This window comes from Mastomys coucha, unplaced genomic scaffold (assembly GCF_008632895.1).
Source record: "Mastomys coucha isolate ucsf_1 unplaced genomic scaffold, UCSF_Mcou_1 pScaffold15, whole genome shotgun sequence".
NCBI lineage: Eukaryota > Metazoa > Chordata > Mammalia > Rodentia > Muridae > Mastomys > Mastomys coucha.
The window spans coordinates 71,064,059-71,082,206 of NW_022196897.1; positions in this window are offsets into that span (position 1 = coordinate 71,064,059).

The following is an 18,148-nucleotide window of genomic DNA, read 5'->3' on the forward strand; positions in this document are numbered from 1 at the left end:
AAAAAAAAAAAAAAAAAACAAAAAAAAACTTGACTCTTCCTGGCCCAGCAGTTCTCAAATGCTAGTAACATCTCAGCTATTGATGGGATTGGATGGCCACCTCACCATCTCCATGCTGGGATTCTGATTGGCAGGAACTTGTACAGGTGCTATACACACTGTCACAATCACGGTAAGTTCATATGGGCAAGTGCCCATGCTGTATCTAGAAAAACATATTTCCACCACCTCTTGCTCTTAATTTTTATGATTATCCATTAAGGTATGCCTTTCCATAATGTAGCATTTCCTGTGCTTCACAAAAACCCAACTATCTCCTGGGCCCAAAACTTATCCTATCAGAAATTACATGTGAGGGCTGGAGAGATGGCTCAAGTGTTAAGAGCCTTGCTGCTCTTACAGAGGACTGAAATTCATCATGCATACAGCAGCTTGCAACCATCCATAACTCCAGTTCTGGGGGATCCAGTGTAGTCTTGTGCCTCTTCTGCTCTCCACGGGCACTGGGCATTCACACAGTGCACATTTATATGTACCAGCAAAACACTCATCCATACAAGACAAATAAGTCTAAAAAGGATTCTGCTGAAATTCACTACCTCCTTCCTCAACACATTATCTGTTAGAATGGATGACATTACCACCTTTTTACTCAAACTAGAAATCTGGACTCTAATCTTGATGACTTCAGCCCACAAATGTAATTATTGAGCAAGACCTGATAAGTTCATCTTCCCCATATTTCCTTCATCCTTTTTCTTGAACTCTGAGGGCAGAAGTCTCATGTATTTAAATCTCCATTGTCTTTTCAGTACAAATGTCTGATGTCATTAGTTACCTAACATATCAATCAATCTGCGAGAAATCATGTGGTTTCTCTCAAATTCATTTTCAACCACTTCACTTAAGCCTAACCATGTCACTGTTAGGCTAAAGCTCTCACCAGCTCCAAGTTTACAGGGACTCCGTAGTCATGACCAAAAACCTTCAGAGGCTAGACAGTGTTTCTTGCCTAGGGCTTGTTAACAGAGATTAAAAGAAATAATGCTCAGACAACCCTATTGGGGAAAAAAACAAACAAACTAGTCTCTTCTCTCATTCATTAAAGCTCTCTCTATGAGGAAACTTCTGGAATCTGATGAGACCAAACTGCACATAACAGATAAATATGAAGGAACACAAGCTATAGTTCATAATGAGGAGTTCTTTTGCACCCAAAAAAAGAGTAGCACATGTGGGAGAACTTGAACTCATCCATATTTCTGTAATACAGAGAACAGGGAGAGGGAGGGGCTTCCAAGAGTCTTAGGTCTTTCCTGTCTTAAGCAGGCCTCCACCTTTATAAACTTCCTCTCTTTTGGCTTTCATAAGCACCCAACCCATGTGTGTGTGTGTGTGGAGAGGGGGTGAGGGAGAGGGAGAGAGAGGAAAAGAGGTATTGACGTCTGACATTAGCACCCTTCTATCCAAACCAGGACCCTAGAAGCTATCCTCAATAGATTTGCCCGAAAACCTACTTGATAAACAAGTCCCGACAAATCCACCTCCTACATAACTCTTTTATCTCTCCACGCTTCAGCTTCCTAAGAACAAGAGAATCTCATACTTTTAACATTCAGTTGACATGCATTTTCACTGTCCTAGTAACCTAGGATCAAGGGGAAGCCACTCTCTTTTCAACCAAAGATTGTTCCTGGGAATCCAGTATCCTCCAAGTTCCCACCATTCCGGGTTGTGTGCAGTCCCTTCAATTCTTGACCCTTGTGTATCAGTTTGCTAGAAAACTATAATCCCAGCTCAAAGAGTCACTGAAGAAAAGACCAATTCATTACCAACTCCATCTTTCTTCCTTCTATTGAGGTCTTGAAGGAGCACAACAAACTGTACCCTTTTCATAATGCAAATTCTGAACTAGTTCAAAGAGAAGGTATAGAAGCAAGGCAGACAGGGATGACAGCATTACTTGCATCACTGATAATCCCTGGAAATGCAGAACATGTTTCATGTTTGCGGGTAAGTGGCTTCAAAGCTGAACACCAGAGGGCAGTGAGACTACTCAGCAGGTAATGGTACCTGCTGCCAAATCTGAAAACCTAAGTTTGACCCAGTCCCTAGGCCTCACACTATAGAAGGAGAGAATTGTCTCTTGTCCTTTGACATTTACACACACACACACACACACACACACACACACACACACACACAAATAAATAGATAAATAAGTAAATAAATAAACGTTAAGTAGAGCCCCAGAAATAGACAGACTTAATGACCCAGTTTTAAGACCTACATTAAAACAGAGTAGAACAGAGAGAGTAGGACAGAGCCTATAGTTCTGGTGATTAAAGGGTAGAGCAGAACTAAACATGCTGAACCCTCCTTTATCCAGACAATCTTCCTCCAAGAGAAAAAGGACAAGAGTTTTCATAGATATCCTTCCCTGGGTATTCATTCATAGACACCCTTCCAGGGGGAGAGAAACATCATACATAAAGAAACATTGCTTCTCATGAATCCCCACAGCCAGAAATTCCACAGGCTCTATGTCAAGAGACCAGAGTTGTTTATTAGACCTAGGGGTTAGCACACTATTATTTCCAACATGCGGGGAAGCTCTGAACAGGCTCTGCCTTGTTCCTTCTTTCTTCTCAGTCTCACTCAAACCCTATGGAATCCCAAACATTTGACAATCAGTACGCCATGGTTACCAGCTCTTCACAGCAGAAGTCTAAATCATCCAAACAGACGCTTGACCAGTCTGAACAGACCCTGGCAGCTGCAAGACCTAGCCCTCTCCTGGAATATCTGAAAACCTAGGTGATAAGAAGAACCCTGGAAGTTGAGGCATTGGGATAATGATACATTATTAAGATGGCATGGGTTTGAAAGCCTTAGAACAGAGATTCTGTCTTCTGGTTAGAATTTTTCTCCAATACTGCCTTGAAAAATGAGGTTCCTCCCTGTGCCCCAAGGCAAAGACTGGCACATGTTCTTGCCTCCTATATTGCTAGCTGAACAAGCCTTTAGTTGTCATGGTTTTCCCACACTGAGGCTCTTCGGGCCGGCTTCCTTCACTCTTCATGTTTACTGGGCTGCCTATTCTCCCAGAGATATATTTTTAAAAGCAGAGTCATAACTGGGCATCCTCATTCCCTATGGCTACTTAATAAAACCCGAAAAACTGCTGGCTTAAAACAAGAGAAAATGATTGTCTTACATCTCTTGAGGCTGAACACATGACGTTAAGATGCTGGCTGGGTCATGCCCACTCCTCAGCTCCCGACAGTGGTCCCTTCCTGAACTCCTCCAACTCCTGGAGCCCTAAGCATTCCTAAGTATCTTGAAACCCAGCTCCCATCTCTGCCTCCATTTTTGTTTATCCTTCTTGCTACGTCTGCATCTTCTTTCTGAATCTGTGTTTTCATATGACCGTCTCCTCCCTAGATCTGTTTATATTCCTATAAAAACATCAGCCATAGTGAAATCACCTCCATCATTCAGTGGATCCCATCTTAGCTTTATTCTGTCTACAAAGACCCTATTTGCAGGTAAGCACTCTTTCCTAGGTGCCTTGAGGACTAAGTCAGAGCTGCTGGGGAGCCGTAGTCCAGCTCACAGCAGTGAGGAGACTGCTTTGCTTTGCTGACTCATCTTACATGCTGACAGGGTGAGGCATCAGGTTCCCTGGGTCCCTGGCCTCAGTGACACTCATTGTTGGAATTTTTGCTCCTAAATGCAGTCTAAATTTGTCTTTTATTTCATTCTCCCTCTAGGTCAACAAGCAAGGCCTCTAAAACAGGCCGTGCCTACAAGACCCAAAAAGGTCACAGTTCCCCAGAGAATCGCTAATGTGATTTCCTTGTTGTTCCTATTTGTTTGCCGTGTTTTTCTTTGTCTGTGTGTTTGAAATCAGGACCTTCCAACACCCCTCACCACTGCTCTCCATTGCTAGTTCCTGCCATTTTAGAACGCCTTCTACTGAAAGTCTTTATAGATTCACATCTCTAGAAAAACTAACTAGAGGAACCATGAGCCCTAGAGGGCCACATTTTCAGAACAGATAAACAGTAGCTAGGGCATCACCTGGCTCACAGAGATCTCAATACATACTTTTTGACAGAATCGAAAGAACACTCCTCTTTTTAAAAAATGGACAATATCTATGTAAGGTTAATGTGAGCTCTACCCTAAAAAATATGTAGAACAAAAATGTAAGGTTCTATTTTTCAGCCAGTACTCAGGAAGGAGGCACACGCCTACTTGTGCTTATCGATTTCTCTATTTTTATCCAGTCTAGGATCCCAGGCCGGGAATAGTCCCATCCACAGCTGGTGGGCCCTCCCACAGCAATTAACAAATCAAAACATGGCCACAGACGTGGCCACAGGCCAGCCTGATCTAAGTGCTCCCTCATTGAGACTCCCTTCTCAGATTTGGCCAGTTTGACAAATAAAACCAACCATCACAATTCCACAGCTGGCAAACTGCCACATGAATGCATCACTTTTAAGCCATAATTTTCTACCCTTTGTCCCAAGGTTTCATGTTTATTTGATGACGTAAAATACGATCTGATTTTTAAAGTTCCCACAGCTTTTAAAAATTCCAACACTTAGCCGGGCAACACACGCCTTCAATCCAAGCATCCAAGCACTGGCAGGGGAAGCAGGGGTGGGGGGTGGTACAGAGGCAGGTAGATCTCTGAGTTCAAGGCCAGCCTGGTCTACAATGTAAGTTCCAGGAGAGTCAGGGCTACACAGACCAAGCTTGTCCCAAAATAATAATAAATAAATAATAAGTTCAAAAATGTCTTAACTGTGTGTTCCTCCTATGAAATCAAAGAAAGTTTACATAGTTCCAACATATATCAACACAGAAGAAACATTCCTATTTCAAAATGGAAGAATCTAGAGCATAGCAAGGAGTAACCAAACCAAAACCAAAAATCCAACAGAGAAACCCATATCCTGTAGCTGCATGTTTGGCAACAGGGACTTGCAGTCAATGAGGCTCAAAAAGACGTGGGCCTCTGCAATACTCCCATCCTGGTGCCTGCAGCACATATAGCTTCTCTCTTAGGCTTCAAGTGGCTCTACTGTATATACCTAAAGCTTTCCTTGATGGATGCCCCATTGTCCTGATACCTCCCACATCCTGGAGACTTTGCTGTAGGTTAGCCCTCACTTTATAACCTCACAAAATGACCTCTCAGGGCCTCTTGGCAATGACTACATCCTTTGACACCCCAAAATAAATTAAAAAAAAATAAAACTGTATATTTTATTCATTTAAAGTGTGACTGTTGTGGGATTTAAGTTTGTGAGCTTTTGGTCCCCAAGGAGAAAATTCTAGATTTTAAATTATTTTCTGAGAGACTGACTGTCCAAGGAACACCCCACACTTCCTACCATATGCCTGCCCTAAGACAGCCAGTGTGTCCTGGAGTGGTGAGTTAAGCTGTACATTCTCACGTAGCCAGGCCTTTAGTCATTTCTCCTCAGGGCTGGAATGTGCTTCTCCCGTCATTGTGTCAGCTGACAAATGGTGTGGTCATTTTAGCCCGGCATAAATATAACCCCTTGTGAGAAACTTCAGACTCCACAGATTGAAATCCTCCATCCTTTGTACTCTGGTTTTCCTTTGTTAAAGAAAAAAAAAAAAAAAGTAGGGCGGGGATTTACTTCAGTCTGTAGAATGTTTGCCCAGCATGCACAGAGCCCTGGGTTCTGTCCCTGGCACTGCAAAAGCAGGACCTGGTGACATATTCCTCCCAGCACTTGGGAAGTAAGGGCTGGAGGACCAACAGAATAACGTCATCCTTATCTACACAGTGAGTTTGAGGCTAGCCTGGGACATGTGAGACCTGGAAGGAAGAAGAAAGAAGGAAAGAAGGAAGGAAGGAAGGAAGGAAGGAAGGAAGGAAGGAAGGAAAATAATCAGAAATCAAAGAAGAGATATTTTTCACTTCTAAGCAGGAACTCCACAGAGTCTAGGAAAGTTTTGGATCTAAGGGTGCAGGAGGAGAAATGAGGTTGTTTTCTAAAGCCAGTAGCTGGTAAACTGTCTCTTTTCCTGAGTTAGCATGGCAAAGTCCCTGGGTATTCCTGGCTGCCAGCATCTGTGTTAACCAGAGTTCTGGTAGATTTGTGTGGTCTTCCGTATGTATGCTGCCTGGCTCAAGATCATGGTATCCGCTTCCCTCTGTGGGCACCACACGGTACACCATGGAGTCGTCTCATTGGCTTGGCAGGCTAGTTCCCAACTCCACTTTGCAGCAGCGTCCATGCAGCACCAGTGTTACGGTTTCTCCCACACCAGTAGGGGGTGCTCTAAGGTGTGTTTATGTGAATAGTCACTAATCTCCCATCTCAGTCTCTCAGCCTCTGGTCCCAGCATGGAAAACTAGGATTAGTGTGTGACACTGGGCTCAAGTGCCTAGTGTAGAGTCTGTCAGATGCTCGGCAAAGTACGGCCAAATAGTGAAGCACTGGGGTTGGCTCAGTGTGGTAGGGTGTTCACCTGGGCAGGAAAGGCCCTGGGTTTGGTCTCCAGCACAGCAGCAAAGCAACCATCCAAACAGTGAGCTGGAATCTTTCTCTTGGGAACAGGGAGGCTGCCTCTAGATAAAGCCTGATAAACTGCCGCCAAGTTACAGGGGGTGAAAATGATTCCTCGTAAAGAACTAACACTTTCCAATCATCAAGTTGCACTGATGAGTATTTTTTTCCCATGTTCCCATCTGGAAACGCGCACCCTCTCCTACCCATCAGTCCTTGGGCCTGGCTCCATACAACCACATACCCTTAATAGGAGTGGACAGCACTTTTGAATATCAGTTCATTGTACATTTTATTGTTGCCTTCATTTAATGGAAATTACGGAGCTGAGCAATTGTAACACTGAGATGTTAGGATACAGATAGAGACCGTGGGGTTGAGAGCACATGTTCTTTCTACTGCCTGGACATCCCTGGTCATCCTCTGAGCCTTGGCTTTCTGCTTTTCAAAGCCTCTCCCACCACCAAGCCCTTCTTAAAGTGCTCATTCATAGTGGGTTTTAGTGCAAGGAATCTGTAGGGAGTTTGCCTTACAGAGATGGAGTTTATAATTAGCGCTGAGCAAAATCTACTTGGGAATTGAAAGAACAGATCTCGCAGACACCAGTTGTGCTACTCACAACTGACCTAGATTTTTATATGAAAATCTGCAGTGAGGGCTTAGCTTTTATTCCCTCTGGGGAAAGCCTTCCAGCTTCCACCTGCCTCCTCCTTCAGAGAGGAAACACCTGCTCAGCCATGCTAGCAAAGTGGGCAAGGTGAGCGGCTCCAGGAGCAGACAGGACAGTTTCAGAGAGCTCAAGTACTAGAAGAAAAAAAAAAGGGGAGCTAGATGATCTAGGTAAAAGTGGAAGAGAACCACTACCCGTCAATCACCACTGCAAGACTCTCCCCAGACAGTCTGTCTCCAGCAGAAACAGGTCTGCACCTGGAGCAACAAGCATGTGACTCATACCAGGAAAAGATGGGCTTTAATTCTCTCCACTGTGATGCACTCAAGCAGGCTCAGGAGTATAGGGCAAAGGCCATGAGTTACCGATGACAAAGCACAGGTAGAAGAGGTGACTAGGCGTCTCACTGTGTCAGCATCCTGAGCCTCTCTCCAGACGTCTAACGAGGGATATCCAAGGCCTAAGGTCCTTTCTTGGCCTGGGCCAGCATCTCTCAACCTTGACCCTCTTGGTATTTAGAACTGAGTACCTCTGTGCCTCCCTGTATGCTGTAGACTAATGGGCAGCACACAAGGTTCTACTGAAGATCCCAACAGAACCCCTACTCAGTTGTGGCAACTGACGATGTCTCTAACACAGGCCACATATGTTCACTTCTTTTTTCCAGTAACTCCATTTTGTTTTTAACAGTCTCGTATCCCAGGCTGGACTCAAACTTGCTGTGTAGCAGAAGATGACTTTGAATTTCTGATCCTCTTGCCTCTACCTCCTAGGTGCCAGGTATACAGGCAGGCCCCACCCCATCTAGTTTATGTGGTTCTGGGGACCCAACCGAGGTCTTCACGCACACCAGGAAGGACCCTTCGGGTTACGTTTTTAAAAATTGAAAAAGAGCCAAGCATGGCAGCACGTCTGTAACCTCAGTACTCTGGGGTAAGAAGCCAGACACCCAAGGCATTCCACACCAACCTATGCTATACTGCACCTTGTGAAAAGGGAAGGAGAAGGGAAGGGAGAAAGGGGTAAGACTCATGCAAGGAGCGGTGTTGCATCAGTCCAGGGTCTTAGTCCACCAGATGGCCAGCCACATTCAGGGTAGGTCTTCTCACCTCAGTTAAGCCTTTCTGGAAACATTCAGAGGTGTGTTTCTATAGTGACTACAAGTCCACTCAACCTCCAGTTGAGGTTAACCATTGTAGCATATATAATCAATATTTTAAATTCAGTAATCCAGATACATGTGAGCATGTTTGAAATTATAATGTAATTACATCATTTCTTCCTTCAGCCCCTCCCTTGCAATCAATCCCCTTACTCTCTCTAAAATCCGCGATCCCTTTGTCTTAAATTGTTGCTCTTTTTTTTTAAATCAATACCAAGCCTCAGGCCTCTCCAGTGTACCATCTATTCACAATTTATCACAATGTAGACTAGTCAAAGTTCCTGTGGTGCTGTCGCCTCGTGGAATCAGTACCTAATAAAAATGGGCAATATAAAATGGAAGTCTCCTCACCGAGTGAAGGTCACCCTTGCCCTTCTCCCAGCACCACGGGCTTCCTGAGCTAAACTGCGCAATGAAGGCCTGCTGTCAACCACCTGCCGTCTGTCCCTCTGTAGGTGTTCTGGGGGCACTGGGGGTATTGAATAACAAAATCTGCTTAGGATTTGCATCTGACCTGTCCACACCTCCTGTGGACATCCTCTCCAGATTACTAAATGATGTCTATGTAGTGCAAATGCCATGTAAAGAGCTATCGACAGTCTACTGTCAGAATAATGGCAAGAAAAAGTAATGTCACGAACATGCACGGGATAGAGGCAATTTTTCTTCTTAAAAATTTCCAGTCACCGTTGGTTGAATCTGCAACTGTAAAAATCCATGACTATGGAGAGCTGACTGTATTTATAACTTAGAGAACAAGACATCCATTTCAAGTGGCTTCTGTCCCTTTCAAACCAGTGTCCCCCTCCTGGGTAAATAAACAACGCCACATGCAGGTAGTCCAGTCCTTTTCAAGGAGAAAGCTTCAAATCCTTAAGCTGTAAACCCCAGGAAATTCTACCCCAACCTACATTAAGGGCTGTCTCCTGAGAGTCATGTGCCTCAGACCAGCCGATTCACACCCTGCTCCATCCCCTGAAGCTAGTCTTGCTAGCTGCTTACCTAATAGAAGGCTGCTGATCCACCAGACCCTGTGGGCCCTGAGCACAATAATCAATTCCCCAACCTTTTACCCATCTCTGCTTTTCAGAGACACTCAGATGAATTGAATTTAAATGCCTTTCCCCACTCTTTCTGAGTCAGGGTCTCTCAAGCACAGGGACTTTGGTTTGATCCCCAGAATCTGTGTAAAAGATCTGGGCATTAGGGAGCAAACTTGTAATATCATAGCTGGGTAGGTGGACATGAGGGCTGTGGGCCAGTCAGCCTAGACTACTTGACAAGCTCAAGGACAGTGAGAGACTGCACCTCAAAAAAAGTGAAAAATGCCCTAAAAATGACATTAGAGGTGAATCTCATGCATGTACCCACACTCATACACTCCACATACAATTTTTTTAAAAAAACCCTTTACTCCTTGTCCATGATTCCTGGCATACAATAACATACCAATAAATGTGTATGACTTAGTGGTTTGGTGGCAAATACAGCCCGCACCTGGGACGGAACACAGTCTTTGAAAGGCCTCATGTTTGAAGCTGGAGAAGAATAGCCCACGTATCTGCAGCTCTCCAGTACCCTAACCCTGTGACCATGGAGAGCTTCGTGGACAGCTAGATTTGTGGCCCAGGAAGTCAGCTGCAGCCTTCAGCCTGTACCCGTGCTGGGCATGCAGTCTCCCCTCCGTGAACAGCTTCTAGACACTGACTATGAAGACACAAGCACAGACCCAGTAGGTCCCCTTCCTGCTAGAAGCACTGCCTCACTTAATTTGACAGCTTTTAGGATTTTCTTCTGGTCTAGATCTTGGGGCTTTCTTTATTTAGCTTTGGAATCAGTCATGTCTTTCAAAATATTTTCTTAGCCTTTTTCTGCATTTCTGAATTTAAGGCTGGAATAGGTTTCTATTTCTGCCATGTCTCCCACTGGTTGAAAGTGTCAGGATGATGAGCTAATATAGATCTGACAAACTAAACGCCCTGCTCCTAGCCAGGTATGGTGGTGTGCTTCTGTAGCCCCAACATTTAGGAGAGTGAGGTAGGAGGACCACCGGAATCCAGGAGCTCAAAACCACCCTAGGCAAGATGTAAAACCTATTCTCAAAAATTAGTTAACTCATTATCCAGTCTCTATTCCAAGTGCATTGATGAGTTCTCATTTGCTTCAGTTTAGAATTTAAAGAACGCAGCTTGGTGTGGAAGTTTCCTGGCGAGAGTCGATTCTAATCCAGGACTTAGATCCTCACTCGAGAGGGAATTCGGACACAAAGCCAAACACACAGGGACACTGCACTTAGATAAAGGCAGAGCTCTAAGTTATGCATTTTCAAAGAAGACTCGTGGTGAATGACCAGGAGAGATCAAAATCTAGGAGGAGGCACAGTTTGGAGCCTCCTTCACAGCCCTCAGAGGAAACGGAATCTGCAGCTGGCTGGCCTCACATCTCCAGTCTCCAGCCTTGTGGAAGAGTCAGTGCCTACTGAGGAAGCTTGACAGGAACCATAGCAACCTGATCAAGTCCTCACAGTAACACAGCACCACTCTCCTGTGTGCTGCAGTGGGTCGCTAAGCCCACCCACGCTCAAGGGAAGAAAAGTCAAGGCTCAACTCCTGAACGTAAGAGAATGAATTTGTATCCATGGCTTAAAAACACCACCAGGCCCAGGGGTTCTCTCTGAAACCCCATGATTAACTGTCTTTTTTGAAAAGCTGATTTCAATTTGATTCCTGAGTTTTGCATTCAACAGTCTTTATTTAAATATTTATTTAAGATGAGCATAATGGCACATGCTTGTAATCCCAGTACAAGCAGGAGGATGCAGGTGTTCAAGACCAGCCTCAGCTATACAATGAGTTCCTGGACAGCAACTCTTCTTATTAGGGACATGTCTTTGGGTTGGAAATGTTAGTTTAACAAATAATTCATTCAAGCCAGGTGTGGTTGCACACTCCAGATCTCTGTGAGTTCAAGACTACTCCGGTCTACATTGTGAGTCCCAGGAAGCCAAAGCTACACAGTGAAACTCTACTCGAAATAAAAGATGAGAAATGTTTCTTCAGTCTGGACATGGTGACACGTGCTTATAATAGCTCTTTGGCACTCAGGAGGTTGAAGCAAAAGAGATGGTGGTTTGAGGCCAATATGAGATCAGTGACAAGGCCCTGTCTTTAAACAAACAAACAAACAAGGAGAGGAGGAAAGAAGGGAATGAGAGCCGGGCAGTGGTGGTACACACCTTTAATCCCAGCACTTGGGAGGCAGAGACAGGCAGATTTCTGAGTTTGAGGCTAGCCTGGACTACACAGAGAAACCCTGTCTCAAAACAACAACAACAACAACAAAAATCAAAAAAAAAAAGAAGGGAAGGAGAGAGAAAAAGAGAAGGGAGAGAGGTGGGGAGGGAGGAGGGGAGGGATGAAGTAAGGGAGGGAGGGATGGTCCTTAATGTGCCCAAATTATCAATGCTTTCCACTTTTATAACATCTAGACTTCATGCAGCAGCTCCCCACTGTATATCTACTCCAGACACCTGTGGTGGGGGTGAACTGGGAGAACAGTTTCAAGCTTGCACGTGTGTAGAATCCCAAGGTTTCCTCTGGAGGTGATTGCTATTCAGCAAACCAGAGTATCTAGCTTCTACACACGTGGGGAACATAAAGTGTCCTTGTAGCTTCACAGATTCATGCATTCAACAAGAAGGCTTGGAGAGTCTGCTACACACCTCATGCTGAATAATGTTCTAGAATTCATGTGGTAAATAAGAAAGCTCCAGCCCTCAAGAAATGCACAGTCTTAGCCGGGCGGTGGTGGCGCACGCCTTTAATCCCAGCACTTGGGAGGCAGAGGCAGGTGGATTTCTGCGTTCGAGGCAAGCCTGGTCTACAGAGTGAGTTCCAGGACAGCTAGGGCTACACAGAGAAACCCTGTCTCGAAAAACAAAGAAAGAAATGTAGTCTTGCATTAAGACTATTTGCCCCAAGATACAGTTTTGTTTTTTTTTTGTTTTTTTTTTTTTTTTTTTTTTTTTTTTTTTTTTTTTTTTTTTTTTTTTTTTTTTTTTTTTAATTAATGGTGTTTCTGCTTCTCCAACCAAAGCCTTGCTTTCCTGCTGGGCAGCCAGCCTCCTTTTCTGAGCACTCCATGGCATATGGAAGCCAAGAGGTCCTGTCTTCGAGGGAGTGCCTGGTTTAGGAGGAAGCATACGGTCAGAGGCACAGTTGACTGAAGTTTAATTTTAACGTTCTGAGAATACTTTCCTCCCTTTCATGCTGCAGGAGATCTGGGCCAAGGACTGTGAGTGGGTGAAAAGGGAGAGAGAAATGGGAAGCTAAAAATGACAACAAGGGGAGCAACGGTATATTCTCACTTGAGAAATAACTGTGAAGGCACTGCTGGGAGGTTGGGCAGGGTGGGCGTATGCAAATGATATGTAAATGACGCCCGCACCAGCTCCAATTTTTACAGTCCTTTGAGTTTACATACTTGAGTGTGGGTCACTGAGTACACCTCCAGGAGTTGGGAATTCAGTCACTGCTATCCTCTTCTCCGCACATTTGACCACGGGTGAGACGCTTCCCGCTGCGGCCCTTTGCTTTTCCCTTTCACACAGCAGAATTGGAGACAGTCTTGGAGGCTTCATCTAGGTTTCACGGACATTCATGGTTCAGAGAGCAATAATTTCCTTTGCCATCACCATTCTCAAGAAATTAACCCCAGAAGGGGAACACTCAGAAAATCCAAATCATAGCAATGACATGGAATAAAGGGAGAAAAAGGGAAAATAAAGTCATAGACAACTATTATTCATAGATCAGAGTAGAAAAACAGATATATCCCTCATACAGCAAGGGTGTTGCTATCTCTCCGTGATTTTCTAAAATCCAGAGATAGAGAATTGTATGCTGCCCGGGTTTCCTTGACGTCTTACATGGTGCTACGGATATATTATGGCTATACAATTTTTAGTTGATGAAAGGAAAATTTCCCATCTGGATTCTTTTCTAACTAGTAAAGTGGCCAGTACCACAGGCATCCAAGAAGAAATCTTTGTTTTGTTTTTATTTTAATTTGGTGGTGGTGGCGGTTGTTAGAGATAGGGTCTCATTACATAGCCCAAGCTGACCTCAAAGTTGGAACCCTCCCACTCTAGCCTTCCAAACCCTGGGACTGCATGCATCACTATGCCCAGATCCAGAAAATTCCTTTTAGGGTTGACTTTTAATATTCTTTCCAAGCCTATGAAAGCTTAAATTAAATTAAATTGAATTCCCTGAAACTCAGGTTTTTAGCTTCTCGCTTGAGTCTGTGTCTGAGGTCATCTTGTGTACTGCTCTGTACCAGCTCCAATCCCTGTTCCAGCATCCTTCCTACCTCAAATCCTCAACCATCTTTTTGTGCCAGTGTAGAAAAGTTAACAGCATATATTCGGTCTTGGGTCCTCCCTGAGACACCTTTGAGCAAGTTTCAGTTTGCTTTTTAGATTTTTTATTTCCCCCAAAGTCATTTCTTTCTATTATTTAATCAATAAATATATTTTAAAAGCCACTGTCTTTGAAACTATCTCAATATGAACCACAAAAGCACTCTGGTCCCTCCTTCAAGGTGCCTAGAGTTGGTTGATTACTAATATGATCAACAAAGGGATCCTAGGAGGATCACAAGGAGTTACATTCATTTGAATAATTATAGGTTTCTTGTAGCTTGCATTAAAAATACAACTCTTATGCTGAATTCATGCATTGTAGGGAACAGTGCCTCATAAGGTGAAACCAGTTTTATTTATCTTTTAAGTGAATTCTTTTTGTTTGTTTTGTTTTGTTTTTCTTCTTTGGTTTGGTTTAGTTTGGGGTTTTTTGTTTGTTTGTTTGTTTGTTTGTTTATTTGTTTAAGACAGGGTCCCTCTATAGAGACTGTCCTGAAATTTTTTATGTAGACCAGGCTAACCTTGAACTCACAAAGATACAACTCTCTCTGCTAAAATTAAAGGTGTGTGCCATCATACCACCAATGAGCTCTTAAGACTAAATAAATATTGCTAGTAGCATATAAATTTGGCAAAAGGCATGACCAACTTTTGAGAATTATTGTACTCGGCTATACTCTTTATTAAAGAAAAAAACCTACCCCAATCCCTAACCTTGAAACTGTCACTTAATTGTTTTCAAAACATGTTTCTAACAAAGAATTAAGTAGCACACGGAGGATGAATTGTTGTAGCATTTTAAAAGAAAGCAAGAATCCTTTCTGTTGGGGTAGACTGGGAGGAGGGGAACTTTTAATTAAATATTTAAATCGGGTAATAATAAACCATGATTGTGAAAAAGAAAAGCATTGTGGGCTTGAGAAATAAAGACAGGAACCAAAAGAAGTGCTCCCTTGCAAGAGTCTGGCTGGCTGGGACATAGGGACAATCTGTACCCAGGCCATGGAGAACAGGCTAAAAGATTCCAAGCACAGTGAGAGGCAATGATAAAGGTTCTGAAAGCAGTCAGACTCAGCATCTTCTGTCTTGGAGGCTGGGGGTGATTTATGACTGAGGGGCCATGATAAGAAGTCATCGGCCCTTGAAGTCTTGTCTGTCCCACACTCAGTTTACAGTTGTCTGCGGATTGAGAGAAGGGATGAAGTGGGTGTGGAGGTTTGGATGAGAGAGGTAGCTGTAAGTGGAAGGCTGAAGTAACAGACTTTGAGCATCCTAGAGAAGTGTGCCTGAGACAGGGTCATTAAGAGGCAGAAACCCATAGAGAAACCTGTCTGTCACTTGATGCTGGACATCTGCTGCAGTGTGTCATTTGGCACTGCTATATGCAGACAGCATTCTCTCGAGGCTTCCTCTACCCTTCGGCCCCTCTGAATCTGCAGGATACAGCATGTTACAAATGTTACTCAGACTCATCCTTTTCCATTTTGTCCTCTCTGCGACCATCTTCATCTGTAACCTTTCTGTACCAGTCCTCAGAGGCTACTCAAGTCCTTCTTGGAAACACTGGCCTTTAGCAACCCAACAAGAATGTACTATGCAAACCAATTGCTCTCTTGTATCTTTGTTTCAAAGAACAAAGCTATATCTAGCAAATTTAGTGAATTTAAGTTGCAATCCACAGTCCACATGAGGTGTTTTCCATTGGGATCTCACTAGATACCAGCCATCACACTGGTATCTGTCTTCTAAGTGCTATCTCCCACGTGGCTCAACCAACACTCCTTGTAAAGATTTTCTAGACAGCTTTCTTTACACATAAGGATTTTAGTAGTGATAGACATACACCACCACTGTCATCAACAACTTCAATATATTTTTTAATTGTATGGACCATTAGTGAGACACACTTTTATACATATGTGTTAAGTGTTTCCAGAGAGGCTTGGTTGAGTGGGAAAGACCTGCTCTAAACGCATGTGGCAACATTCCACATGATGGCATCTTTGTATAAAATCAGACAAAAAGTAGCTAGCCCACTGAGAAGAGCATCCTTCTCAGCTTGCACAGATGTAAGCCACTCCTTCCCTCCATAGCGGCCCATATCGTCTCAAACCACAAGCCCAAAGTGAGTCCTTTCTCCTTTAAATTGGTTTGTCAGGTGTTTAGTTAGAGCACCAAGAAAAGTAACACTGGGCAGTATCAGAAACTCCCACCTGGCGGGCAGAGGAGACGGCTCAGTGGGTAAGTGTGCTTGCTGCCCCTGCAGAGAACCGGGGTTCAGTTCCCAGCACCTACATGATTCTCATAACTCTTGGGAGCCAGATCAATCCAAGGCTTTCTGAGAGGCTATGATGAAAAGAAAAGGCGAATGTTAGATCTGTGTCCTTGTCCAGGGGCAGACTTGGAGTGGGAGCAGGGCCGGCGCCTCAAAAGGAGTCAAGGATGCTGATTGGGGAACAACGACTCTTTCACCAGGGCTGTGGGTATCAGTCCTAAGGCGGCTAGCGGCGTCTGAAGCATCCTGTGTTCTCTTTAGCAACATTGCCTGACTTATCTCTCTGATGACTTTGGCCTTTTCTTGCCTGCAGATACAAGAAGCTGTGCTGCTTAAGAAACTTGGTTGCCATAAGTCTTCAGCTTAGGCCAGACCTCCCGCACCCAGCTCTCTGTCTTCTTTATTTCTCATGCCCGGTCCCCTCCTGGACATCTCACAGTTCAGGGCCCTTACTTCTACAGGTTCAAGTCATACTCCATCTGTAACTACAGTGTCAACGGATCTGACAGCTTCTGCACACCTCCACAGCACCAGGCTCTCACATGGTGCACAAGCATATATGCAAGCAAAATAATAAATACATTTTTTAAAAAAGGAAGGAAGAAAGAAGGAAGGAAGGTAAGAAAGAAAGAGAGAGAGAAAGAGAGGGAAAAAGGAGGGAGGGAGGGAGGGAGAAAGGAAAGAAGGAAGGAAGGAAGAAACAAAGAAAGAAAGAGAGAAAGAAAGATAGACCAACCTTTGGAGAGAAAGAAAGGAAGGAACTTACACCTGGTTTAAGAGATTTACAAGATCAAATTAGTGTAAAGAGAGTTTTAGGGAACACAAGCACACAAGATCAAACGTTACTTATATCTTTTAATATGCATTAAAAATACAGCTGTTTATGAGTAGCTTGGTGTTCTTGTGGGATTCTTAACGGTGGGAGCAGGGGTTGTCTCTGACTCTTTTGCCTGCTTGTGAGACCCTATTTCTCCTACTGTGTTGGACTGGGTTGCCTCTTACAGCCCTGATGTGATACTTTGTGTCTGGTCTTATTGTAGCTTGTTATACCACATTTGGTTGATGTCCTGGGAAGCCTGCTCTTGTCTAAGGAGAAGTGGAGTGTGGTGGATCTTAGGGGAGATGGCAGGGAAGTACTGCAATTGGGACATAGTATATAAGAGAAGAATAAACACAAAAATAAAAATTTGAAAATACAGTTGTTTAACTAAGTCCATGTATTTTAGAGACATGTGTTTCTGGATTTGTGGGCTGGAGTTTTGGACTTTGGTTGTTTGGATATCTTTCTATGTAGGTCTGTCAGTTCTGGAGTTCACTATATAGACCATGCTAACCTTAAACTCACGGAGAGCCTCCTGTCTCTGCCTCCCGAGTGCTGGGATTGAAGGCAAGCACCACCACACCTGACCTAAGACTAGATTTATAAGTGAGTCTTTTTAAATATGACATAAAGATTCCATGTCCCATGACCAAACTTTGGAGAGCACTGCTGGACTGTGCTTTGCACATTATTGAATAATCGAATGTATTGCATATTATTGAGTAATCGAATGTATGCAGTCCCTAACCACATAACTGTCACTGAGCTTATAACTTCCCTATAACTTTCAGGGTAAACAAAGTCACACTGAAATGCAAATGATAGGGGCTCAGCTAAACTCACATACTAGGAAAGTAACTCCAGTCAACAATGGAGTAGGGCAGGTGGCTCAGATTTATATCGCAAAAAAAATCACAGATATTTCTCTCTGGTCAGTCTAAAAGGTACTGAAACTGCATGTGTTTGTCTGGCCAGCTTCTCAAGGCCAGTGTAATCAGCTTACTCGGGCACCTCTTCCTGATCCCTTTCTGACTCCCAAACTTAAAATCTTAACCTTGCCAGCCCCCAGAGAATCTTCTGCCTGTCACTGCTCAGTAGGGTGACTAACTCCCACTTCAAGGTATTGCCCCTTTCTTCTTCTTTTTTTCCTTTTTTCCCTGACACTCTACTTCCAGCCCCTGTGCTTCCTGGTTCTGAACTGTCCCAGATCCTCCAAGCCTCAATCACCATTCATCTATGTGT